General features: G+C 41.3%; 1 protein-coding gene across 5 annotated transcripts in view; it reads right to left on the reverse strand.

Annotated features, from left to right (window-relative positions):
• The window catches only part of KCNQ1 (potassium voltage-gated channel subfamily Q member 1), a 331,796-nt gene that overhangs the window by 318,860 nt on the left and 416 nt on the right, over nucleotides 1–12,520 (reverse strand). The window lies entirely within an intron of this gene.

The following is a 12,520-nucleotide window of genomic DNA, read 5'->3' on the forward strand; positions in this document are numbered from 1 at the left end:
GAGAGCAGTCAGATTGTGTTATTTACCACATCTAGAACAAACAGCCTCCAACTTCCACTGAACTTGTGACTCAGGGGGTAAGAAGGCTAAAAACCTTATTTAGGATAGAGTAGTCAGCCAGTCCCTGATGGCACTGCACTCACACAGATCCAAGGGCGCTGAAAGCAAAGCGCTCTGAGGCACCAGAGCAGTACCAGGGGTAAACTCTGAAGCACAGACCGGCTACCTGCATGTACTGTCACTTCATCCTAGAGGCCATGAATATCCCCAGAGCACTAGATGACGTAAGGAGGCACAAGGCACGAGGATCCCTGCTCTAGAAGCTCATGCTATAGCATATAGCAGTGTCTCTACCCAGCCAGGTGGAGTCTCAGCCTCTGTCAGGCTTTGGTCCCAGTGCCAGCCAGGATTGTTGGTGCCTGCTTGTGCTACTGAGCCCTTTGCCAGCACAGGCACAACCCTGCACTGCTGCAGCTAGCGAGCTTTTGGACCAGAGCCAGCTCACACCCATCAGCTGGAGCAAGTGCAGGGACATGCATCCCCTCTGCCTCCATGCCTAACACAGCTCCATCCAGGATGATCCAGCAGGCACAGCTCAGCTGTAATCCACACCCGGGTCTAGGAGAGCAGCAGAGATGCATCCTTAAAAACTATCTGGATTAGTATCAAACTTGGTAGAGATATGAAGTGCAGAGAAAGTTACAGTCAGTAAATCTCATGGTTTCCTTCAGGTCCATGGGATGGAGCTCTTCTGGTCCATTCCTCTATAAAATGATACAAGGCAGCCAGTAACACTCATCTGGAGGAGCTTTGAGGAAGCAGTAAGTTTACAGGCAGTCCTTACTGTCTCGGCTATTTTCCTCCATTTCATTCCATGAATTCAAATTTTTTTCAGCTCATTACCATAAAGCAGTCTCTTTACACTTTGGGAAAGAAAGCACACCTTGCCTGGCTTTCCCACGACTATTTATCTTCCTTGCATTGCAATAGCAGTGTTGTTCCTACAAAGATCCTGTAAAAACCATTTCATTCTTCCCTACATTTGTCACAAAATATGGAAAAGTGAAGAAACTACTTTCATTACCATGCTATATCCTAGCTATAGAGAAAAACCACTTATTCAAAGCAGAGTTCAATTTCTAAATACTTTTTAAAAGACATTTTCTATAATATTAGTTTTATTTTACCAAGGTAGGCACTAATCTCAGCGGTGAACCCAAATTTTATTTTGGTTAATCAATTGCTGCTATGGGATGCTTTACTCCATTTGAGTTAATTTCTGCCTTCAGTTCTTGTCCAAAACTTGCATTAGTTTCCCATGGCTGTGGTATTTCACAGCCACTAAAATTCAACACAACACAAAGTCTCTGCTACACACCAAAACGCCCGAGACACAGGGAGGGTAGGGAGCGGGCAAAAAAAAAGTATCACATGAAAAAAAAAAAAAGACAATGAAGTCTGCTTCAAACCAACAGATGTGGTGCTTGAGGGGGATGGAGGGACTGCAATTCCAAAGAAAACACAGCACTGCACTTTAGCAATCAGACAGAAGCATCATAAGATTGCATTTGTTTCAGGGAGGAGGAGGAAACTAAATATACACATGGCTGTGGGTTTTGACCAGCTCACATTGACTGCTAGCACACATTGTATAAACAAACAGACTAATTTCCTCAAAGTACTTAGAAACAGTTTGATTACTTACCAAGTCATTTTCAGCAGAATTCCTCAAAAAAAAAAAATAATCCCATGGCATTTTGCAGGTATTATTTCAATGACAGCACACACAGCCCATATACAGGTTTCCTGAAACAAGCAGTGTTTCTTTCAAGAGAAAGGCATCTGACAGAAAACTTCCCTGAGAAAAAGCAGTTTCAGCAGAGGCTGACAGCTGGTATCAAAACCTGCTTGAATGTTATCTGTTATTTCATGTAAGAGGTATAAACAGGTGGCCCTTTACTCCTGCAGATACAATCCACTGAAAATTTCTAGAGCTTAGGCTCTTCTCATAGTACATCACATTTTCACAGTCAGTTCAATTTCTCTATTTCACTTTACAGTGAGACTTGATGAATGTGTAATGTTGCCTATTAAAGCCACACAACAAAACAATGCCACAGAAGTCATCAAGAGATAACCTTAGTGCTTGAAAACCAGAGTGCAATTCAGACACCCAAGAAGGGTCAGCATGAGCACAGTACACCTACAGCCTGGCATGTGCTGCAAAACCTGCGGCATTTCCAAGGTCTGTTTTCTCCCTTGCTCTTGTAGCTTTTTTTCTCATTTCTGTGGTGCAAATATGTAGTTGCCCAAATAAGATCATGTCATAAAATTAAATAAAATCTACTAAGAGCTGTCTTGAATGAACAGAACTATGAAGGCATACAACTGACATGACTGGGTAACACTTCAATGCCTGTGCCTGTCATACTTCACATGCTGTTGAAACAGGATGCTCAGACAGCTTAGTGCTAGGGTGCTGGATGACCTGTTGACACAGAAAACATCAAGTGAGCAGGTTTATTTTGTGTGAAGTGCTCGGATAACCAATTACCAATACTTTCTGGGTCACAGCTAAGATAACAGCATACAATCACATGAAGTTTACTCACACTACAATAAAGCAATACATGTTTCATTATTTACTCATTGTCAGGTTTGACCACATTTTAGTGTCTTCTAAGATAGGGGTGAAAAACAAATAGCCTCTACTAGATCTATTTAGCATGAATATTAAGGAGAAAAAAATTAGTTTGTTAAGATCAGATAAAGCCATTGTACAGAATACAAACACCACTGATTCTTAACGGGGTCAGCACAGGGTATTCCCTATTTCTTGAAGCCACAGAATGGAAGATCTTTGCTCTGCTCTTCTCCTGTCTCCACTGACCTGCACAAATAGTTGGGCACAGGCATTTGAAGGGTGTAAGAATGAGATTAGCAGCAGCAACCATTTCCTGCATTCATTCTCCTTTGCTCTACTTGTCAGCATCCGTACAAGAGATGAGACACCCTTACTTCAACTGTGGTGCCCTGCAGCTTATTGTGAAAAAGAAGACTCTGACCAATTCCAGCTCATTTTTAGATGACATGGGGAAGGGGATAGCTGCTGCAGGAACAAACACATTATTTGAAGGCAATTCCTCACTCTGCAGGAAAAAAAGAAAATACATTCATTACAAGGACCTCAGCCTTTGTCATACAAGGGATGAGCAAGAGCTCTGTAATCCTTGCCTCTGCTATTAAACCTGGTGTCTTTGGAGAGAATCCAAGGAAGTTACCTGGTGGGTGATTTACATTCTGTCCTCAAACCATGACCCAATTTTCTGTACTATCCAATTCATATAAAAGTATGCAATATTAGCACTGCAATGAGAAAATATTGTAAAAAAAGTTGATATTATTTAAAAGCATCCCTGAGGTTTCAGTAATTCATTGCAGGTTTGCGGAGGAAGCCAGCGACTTCTGAGCACTGAATTTCTACACATCCAAGCCTGCCCAGTCTCCTTGTATCAGTTCCAGCTGCCTGAAGTGAGCAGCTTAAGGGTGCCCACACTCTGGTCTAACAGAGGGGATGAGCCTATGCACTTGCCCAGTCTAAAACACATAGGGAGGAACTAGAAATCTACAACAGAACTACTGGTGAGATGGTAAAAAACCTGCATACAAATGTTATGTGATTTAACATATTTACTACAGGCAAGAGACAATAGCCATCTGGACAAAGTAAAAAAAAAAAAAAGAAGCCTTATTCTAAATAAAATAATTTTGAATTATTTCTGTACATCTGGTGCACAATGCCTAGAAAGTAGTTTCAAATTCCCTAATTTTGGAGATGAGGCTATGCAAGTTTTTCTCTTTACTAGCTGGTTCTTACCTTTTACCTTTACACGTGATGATAACTTCTTAAGAATAAAACCAAATATTACTCCAACAAGTGTATTCTATTTCCTATTATTGTAAAAGAAAATGTATGCTCTATTTCTGGGGTAAGAGTAAAATTAATAGATTATGAACAAGAGCACAATTTGTTAGGATAACCAAAGATATTTTCTACTAATCCATGATATCAGTTCACTAAAAACGGGATGTTTCTCATTTGAAGTAAATACTAGAGTAGCTATATAACAAAGCAATTACTTTTTAAATAACCTTAGCAGAACACAAAGAGGGATTTTATAGTTAAGAGTAAAAAAATTCAAGTCTTATGTTACAAATGGGACAAAACTGTGTTGTCAAATGAGGTCTCCTAAGTCCACAGGCACTAGCAAAACATATGTGAGATGTATGTTCCTAATGAGAGCTTTAATATGAAATTCAAAGATCCACATCAATATCTGCAGAAGCAGAAGAAATTAAAAAGAATCCAGAAGCCCTGCCCTAGGTTTATTTTGACTTTGGTTAACATTTTTCATAAAATATTAAATCATCACAGTGATTGTGAAGAACAGATGAGATAAAATAAAAATACCTACACTGGGAACTTTGCTAGAGATATCTGAAGGCCACCTAACAACCTGCAGTATGATTTCCTATTTTTGGCAGTTTGCCACTTTTAAAATGATAAAATTCCAAGGCTGCAGACTTGGTGCTTGATGTACTCTTTGCAAAAAGTAACAGACATTTTTTGCTTAAACTCAAAAAGAATTCAGTCAATTTTGAGCAAATGTGTGTTCATTATCTCACACAACTGGAAGTTCTGACACTAAAGCAGTTCAGAGAAAAAAACCTGACTTCTGTCACGATGCTTGTACTAAGCTTTAATAAAACACTGGCTTCCCCTGTCACTTTTTTATTGTGATGTTTCCAGGTATCACATTTTCTGTTGTAAAATATGGTTGTTAAGGAAGAAAACTACCACTGAGGAAACGTGGGACAGTATTTTGGGGTTTTGTTGTTGTTTTGGGGGTTTTGATTGGGTTTTGGTGTTGGGTTTTTGTTATTTTAAACTACTTACACTATACTTACACACTTACTCAGGCCCTGCTTTGCACCCTGTGCAATTTCTTTCATCTCCTTGAAGACAGAAAATAGCTGTTATTTTACTATTCTGTATCATGAAGTAGGAAAAAAAGAAAAGAAAGTCCATATATCCTCAAAAACTGGTCACGTCAGACAAGGGGAAAGCTCACACCAAGCACCCCTGTAGTCCTGCAGGTATGCACAGCCTGGAAACCAGAGACAGCTCTTCATGCAGAGCAACTTCAGAATTTTCTATTAAACAAAAAACAAAAACAAAAACCAAACAAACAAAACACAAAAAAAAACCAAACCAAAAAGAAAAAATAACCCAAACAAAAAAGACCAACAAAATAAAGCCAACTCAAACACTACAAAACAAAGCACTGCCTAAAAATTTACAGTAAAAATAATATTAAATTTGATTACTAAAGCATTGAATACTCTTACTTACTATATATATAGAGATAAATATACTCTCACACACATCTTCCTGGTAGGAGGTAAAAAACACACCAACTACCCCTGTAGCCTTGCAAATGCCTGTGCTCTCCCATTGCCATGACTGGCATTATAATGCTTCTCACAGGCCATTATGCCAGATGAAGCATGACTGCTCGAGGAGGCTTAGTACCCCACCTAAAAACTCACCAGTCTACGCACTCTGCTGTAACTCAGCCTCCCCACCAGGTTTATTTGCATCTGGCAGCTCTCCAAGACATCTGAAACATGTTGGACCTCTTGTTGGCAGGCAGAAAACACCTTGCCCCCAACAAGACACCGTTTTCCATCTGGAACTGAATGAGCAAGCCTTCACAGCTTTTGTGCTCAGCCACTAATGCACATTAAACAATCTATTAGCCCGCCAAATTAATGAGGTAGTGCCAAGTTTAAAGTCAGCTAAGCACCGTGCCTGTGCATAGTTCCCTGCAGCATATGCTGGCACCGTTGTTTGTAACACATCCAGAGCTCAGGCATTTGGAGCTCAGCCTAATTAGTTCACTGCAATTGAATCTCAACTCCAGCCTTGATTCAGCTGCAATGGAAGTTCTGAAAGAGGCCTATCTACACGGCCTTGCACGCTTTTTTCCCTGGCACTTGAGGAGCCAGGGCAAGGAAGTGTGCCAGAATTGCCCAACCAACCATTTGACAGAGACACAGAAATGTGAATATTGCACTTACTGGGGTTTTTTGGGTTTTTTTAACATCGTTCCTGTGCAACTTTTAAAGGTAGGATAATTCTTTTCTTTGAGGAAAGCAAACATGACAGAAGGGCTTGAAAAGTCATACTGGAAGGATGATGGGGAAAGAGAGAAGGCCTCTCCCAGGAAAACCTGCCCAAACTGAAAAAATGCATAACCTCTATGTGTGCGTTTCACAGTTCTTTATTTCTCTGCTGCACACAACCTGTCTCCACTGAACATTAATGTTTGCCAGTTTACAGTCTTCTGCTTCCATTGGTTTTAGAAACATCTAAACAAAAGTACAATTACAAAGTCTTTTTTCTCCCACAAAAATTCCTTGACCCAATGATTTTTTTTTCAAGTAGCCAACCATATCCCACTATGAATTTCAGAACAGAAACTGGATTTTCCCAATTATTGCTAGAGGTGACTTCAAAAGTCATTTTAACTAGAAGATGCCTAGCTTTTCACCTTCCTTCCCCTTCAACAATCAAAATACATTTCCACAATAATTTTAATGCAACAATCACTGAATGCAACACATAATACAAAGATAGTGGTTTCAAAGTGGCTTCACTTCAGGGTGTTACTTAAGTAACAGGGTATTGGGATTAAGTGGATCTGGTTTCTCATACTGCTTTTCTTTCTGACAACAAACTACTAAGTAAACAAGGATTTTTTATTATTATTATTATTGTCAATTACACAGTTATTTGCATCTGCATTTCTTAACCTAAGAACTTCCACTGCCCCACTGGGAGAGAGAAATGGGGACCCCTTCTGATCTGCAACTAGACTGACACTTAGAGCTCTTCATGGCACAAACTTGGATTGGTCTCTGTCACAAGACAGCCAGACAGCAAAAATGAAACTTTTGGCAAATTACAGATCGGGAAACAGGAGAAGAGTGGGAAGCTGTGTACGGGCCAACCCAAAAAAATACTATTTCAGTCATACAGGTCACAAAGAAGCACCTCCATGAAATACTGTAGCTAAGGGCCTGCACTGCAGCATGCAGAGAATAAGCAGGGAACAGCAAAACCCTTCAGCCACTTCGGAGTCTCACCTGCATCCAAGAATCTGCCAAGAGCCAAGCATCAACATCTTGATAATGACCCAATTAACAGGGGTACCCCCACAGCAACCACTCCTAAACATGAGCACACTGTCTTTCATGGGGCAGGCAAATGGTCTTCCCTCCTCCCTTGGAATACTCGAAGTTGGGTTTCCAATCCCTTTTCCTCTCAAATAGAACTGTTACCAAGCACATTGAGAGACAGTTAGGTTGCTCTGCTGTGAACTGGCCTCAAACTACCTCAGTCTTGATGAGACAAAAAAAGCTAAACCTAGGTCTTTCTGCTATTGACAGAAGCAAAAGGAACATGACTGTGATCAAGTCATATTGCTTTCTTTCCACCTGGAAAAGCCATGCTTACTTTGGAGGATTTAGGTTTTCTTTTGTTAAAAAAAAAAACAAACAGAAGTAATAATCGGGAAGTCTGATTCCAAGCTACAAAAATCTCTAAATATACAAATGTTCCCATCAAAACCACAGCACTTCAATGTGCAACATTTTTCAGTCTGAAAGAAAAGTCATGTGTGAGCACACACACACACACTAATTTTTTTATGGATCTTTTTTCCTCCTCAACATTTGACACAAGTATAAACCAGTAGGTTTGGAAATATGTTTGCAGAATGTCTGGAAACAATAGCAAAAATGGATTTTAAGTTGGAGTTACGATTTTTCCTCACGACGTAACATATGCAAAGAGCGTGGCATAAACACCACGTTGCCCTTAATAAATGACTACTGTGAGTCCTGATTCAAGCAACTGGAATATTCTATCTACCTTCACTTCCTATCTCTGTGTGCACACACATGCAGCCATGCTTCTAAGAGTTTGCCTGTTTCCAGAGACCAGTTTTCCAAATCCCAGCCACTGGCCAGTCCAAGCTTATGTAAACAACTTGGGATTCGAACAAACTCAATGACAATCATTGCTGATTAAACCAAACTTATACAAAGGCAAAGTAAATTGAACCAGGTACAGGCATGCAAAGATAAGATAGAAGCTGATTATCTTGCACAGCAACAAAGGAGAGCTGCCACAATAGAACAAACCAATGGTCCATCAGTTTCCAAGTTGTTCTCTCTAGTTACAGCCAACACTTCAAAGAACACAGGGAGTCAACGCTGCCAGAAGTCATTATTTGCCACACCAAGAAGAAGAGAAATCAGTTCATAACTTCAGTTTCTTTAGGCACATTTTAATATGCTTATTTTAAAATTAAGAGGGTGAAAAGCCTTACCTTGAGCACTTAAAACTAAAATAATTATTTTTAACATCTGACAACTTTACTTATTCTGTACAGTCATTTCCAACAGTGGGACAGTACCCAAGGGTTTCAGCATGCCACTGTGAGGGCAGAATTCCTTTTTCCACCTCTCCTCACAGAGGCTGAAAACTTGATTTGTTCAGGCTGCAGAACATTTCACCTCCCCAGGCTGCCCTCTCAAGGTGCACTGCTATGATAAGTGTGATAAGATGCCCTAGCCTGGAAGGGCACTGAGAACAGTGGCGCTCAGTCATTCCCCAGCTCTGACAGCCAAGGCAGATTTGGTGGCCCTGGCAGGACATTGCCATCCATACAGCCACACTACAGGGCAAGCTCTTGCTTGCAAAGGCCAAATCTCCAAGCAACCATTGACTGTGTTTGCAGAAGCCATGCATGTAAATCCTCAGCCATCAAGCACAATTCACTCGCCCTGGTAAAATTAGGTGTCTGTACATCATATGCTTCATCCATTTAAATTAAATTTATTACAAAATCAAACCAAGTCAAGTAGCTGAACTAAGAGGTTCTATCATCTCTGCTAGTACTTTTAGGCAGGTTTTTTGAGTGGTAAATTAATAGCTGATTAGCCATTCCCTCTCCACACAGAGACTATTTCCCCAGCCTTCAGAAATATCATATAAATGAGGCACAATAATACATTCCCTATTCTGTTCATTTGAGATGTTTCTCCTCACTAGTCTAAGAAAATATGAAAATTTCTTAGAAAATACCTGTGTAGAATTAAATTTAATCAGACTGGAGTTCAAATTACCCTGGAGACTGAAAACATCAGCAAGAGAGAATATACATCTTCCATAGTGAAAAACAGGTATTTCAGACACCTTAGGAAAGAAATAATTCAGAAGAAAAACAGGTCATTGGTCTGACCTCTGCAAGACAACCAGATTCCATCCTTTAAGTCAAGGGGCTTTGCTGCTCACCAGAACATGCAGCAATCAAAACAATATGAAACAAACATACCAGCCTAGAACCTGTGGATTAAAGCTTGGTGTTCGACTTCCCTTTTCTAAACAATTTAATATAAAATCAAGGAAAATCAATCCCAAGTATCAGCTCTTAGCTATTAGTATTCTACATACCACTGACTAAGATTCCTGAGCAGGAAAAGGGTGTGACAGGCAATCAGTAGATGTAGCTCTTATCGCTTGATAAACAGTGTTTTAACAACCAGCCAGAGATATAGGTCCAGAGCAAGTTACACGGACTATTCCAGGAGTTGTTTCTAACTGTAATAATTACAGCATATAATTAAGAATACAGCCACATACTCCACACCATACAGAAAACAGAAAATTAAGCCTCCAGTGCTTGTTGCTCCCGTCACTGGGCTAGATCTTGGCCAGGGCTCTCTACTCAGATCTTTATGCCCCGATTTAACACCACTCCCGTTTCCTTTCCTTCCCTGTCTAAACATTTAGGACAGCAAGCGAGACCTCCCAGGCAGCTGAAAACCCCTGGAATAAAGCAGGAGGCAGACTGCAGAGGGAGTCAAAAAGACAACAGGCAAAATGAGTTCAGCTTCTTAAACTCATTTGGGCAGGAAAGACAAACACCAGAGTTCTTGCACACCCCAAGGTAAAACCCAGCTTAGCATTCTATGAATGACTGTTTGTATGCTGACAATGGAACAATCAAGTACTTCCTCCAGTGGGAAAGGAGCACATGCACGCCTCTGTGTGTGTGTCATGACTCCAAGTCCTTTCCAGCTCTGCACCTCATCCCCTGTACCCAGCTGTCCGCACAAAGCAGGTCCCGAGGAGACGCTGGGACACGACAGCTTCTCTGAACCAGACAAATCTGCCTCGTCAGCTAATTTTAGCAACACACTTCTGCTCTGTAGCAACTATTCATCTGCCAATACTCAGCACCTGGCTGGCAGGGACTGTACTCCAAACAGAGCATTCCTTGGCACAGCAGAAAGTTGCTTGGGGAGCTCAAAAAGAGATGGAGAAGTATGGACCAAAGACTAGTAACTTAAACCATGATTTAATGGGCACAAAAAGCTTATTTGCTACAAAAAAATAAAAAAAAAAAAAAAAAAAAGGAGGAGTTGGGCTAAGAACAGAAAAGCCTCAAATCTCTTTGCTGGTGAGAATCAGAGTGAGACTGCCTTAATGGTACTTGCACGACTGCCTTGTGAGAAAGATACAAAGGTGTCAGTACCCTCTTCTGTCTCTTCAGTGCCCTAAGGAATATGAACAATGCTTGGTAAGAGTCTTGAGAATATTTACTGTCATTTGTCATTGCATCAGAAGAGTTCTGGAAAGAGGGGAAATGCTGGGACTAATGCTTACACCATGGGTGTGTGCTGGGGGGGAGACAGGTAATGACTTACACATATTACAGAATCTTCATTCTTACACTGACAGAATTAATCCACAGTGCTAATACCTGCAAAAAAAACCCAAAATATTCAGGCTAGAACCTTAAGTAGAGGCACGTAACCTTGATTTTTGTTTTTTCAGAGTTTTCCTAGACTTGCTGTTAAGATTTAGAGATTAGTTAAGATATTGAACATAGTTTACTGCGCCACCTAAACATAATCTGAGATACCTTAAAGATCAAAAAGCATAAAAGATGGCTACCTAAAAATCTCTCTTTCGGGGGGGAGCTCCAATTCCCAAAAGTGTTTTACATTGTTCAACCACAACTATTAGGCACTTCATAATTATGGCCATTACTCATTTTCTCATCGCATGGCATTATCATAACACTAAGGAGAACGAAGCCCACAATTATCTCAGCAGTTGTACCCAGTCATCTCCCAATTACATACACTCAGATGACAACTGTTTCCCCTCCATTAAAATAAGGTTGGTACCACTTCACCTGTTGACCTAAACACTCCAGAATCCTCAAGAGTGGAACAGAAGCACAAAATCTGAACTGACTTTAGATAGCAGTTAGTTAGAAATAGAACTTAGAATACAATAACAAAGTCATAAGAACTGACTTTGGTGTCTTTTGTCATAGGATTTTGACCACAGATTACCTTCCCTCTAGCTGTTGGAATAAACACGTATACATGTAATGGATATATATATATATATATATATGTATGTATACATGTTTGTGCATGAGTACAACAAACACACACCACATTCCTACCTGAACTTCTTACCTACATTTAACACACGCCGATTGCCCAAGGGTCACACAAGCCTTCAGCAACACCTCGATGGAAAAGCTCTGATTCCTCATGGAGGCACCTGTTGGGATGCCTGGGCACCACAGACCTAACACTTGCTGACCTGGGTTTGACACTGAACTCTACAGACAAAGCAATTTTCAAGCCACCTGCAGTTAAACAGCACCCTCCAAACACCACCTCCTTCCTGTCATAATGGATAGCACAAGTTCGAGCCAGGGGCAATAGAAGAGACAAGGAAAAGGAGTTTCTCATCCTCCTCTAAGACTGCAGCGCTGATAGTTGATAGCACCTGTTTAATTAGAAACTGCTGCTATGCAGTGAGCATCGGCATCACACAGGTGTCGCTGCTTGAAATCAGGAGCCATACATCAAAAATTAATAAAGAATGAGTGGCACTGCTACCTACTTCATTTCCACGTTCAGTGTGGACAATTTATTCCAACTCCCTGGGTAGCCTTCTGAAGAAAATTGCCTGAAACCAGCTCCTGCACTGAGAAACAGCATTTCTCTTAACTAAAAGGCAAACTTTCCCCCAGAGGGTGACTTTTGTTTTACTTCACACATGCGGGGGAAAAAAAAAAAAACAAAAACCCAAAAATAACAAAAAAAAAAACCCCAAACCGCCCACAGCCCAAAAGACCGTATCTGCACGATGTTCCAGCCCGGAGCACCGGGCTGGTCTGGACGGCTCCGGTTCCTGAGGCGCCTGCGGGGAGAGGACGCGCACCCTGCGGGGAGGGGGCTCGGCGGCAGCGGCCCCTCGGGGAGCGGCTGAGGGCGGCCCCGGAGCCCCCAGCACGGACGGGGCAGCGCTCCAGCGGCGCTAACGGGAGCGCGGAGCAGGTGCCCGGCGGCAGCGGGGCGG

Source organism: Pseudopodoces humilis, chromosome 7 (assembly GCF_049639895.1).
Source record: "Pseudopodoces humilis isolate 2021_Gansu_Grassland_sample_001 chromosome 7, ASM4963989v1, whole genome shotgun sequence".
Classification (NCBI taxonomy): Eukaryota; Metazoa; Chordata; class Aves; order Passeriformes; family Paridae; genus Pseudopodoces; species Pseudopodoces humilis.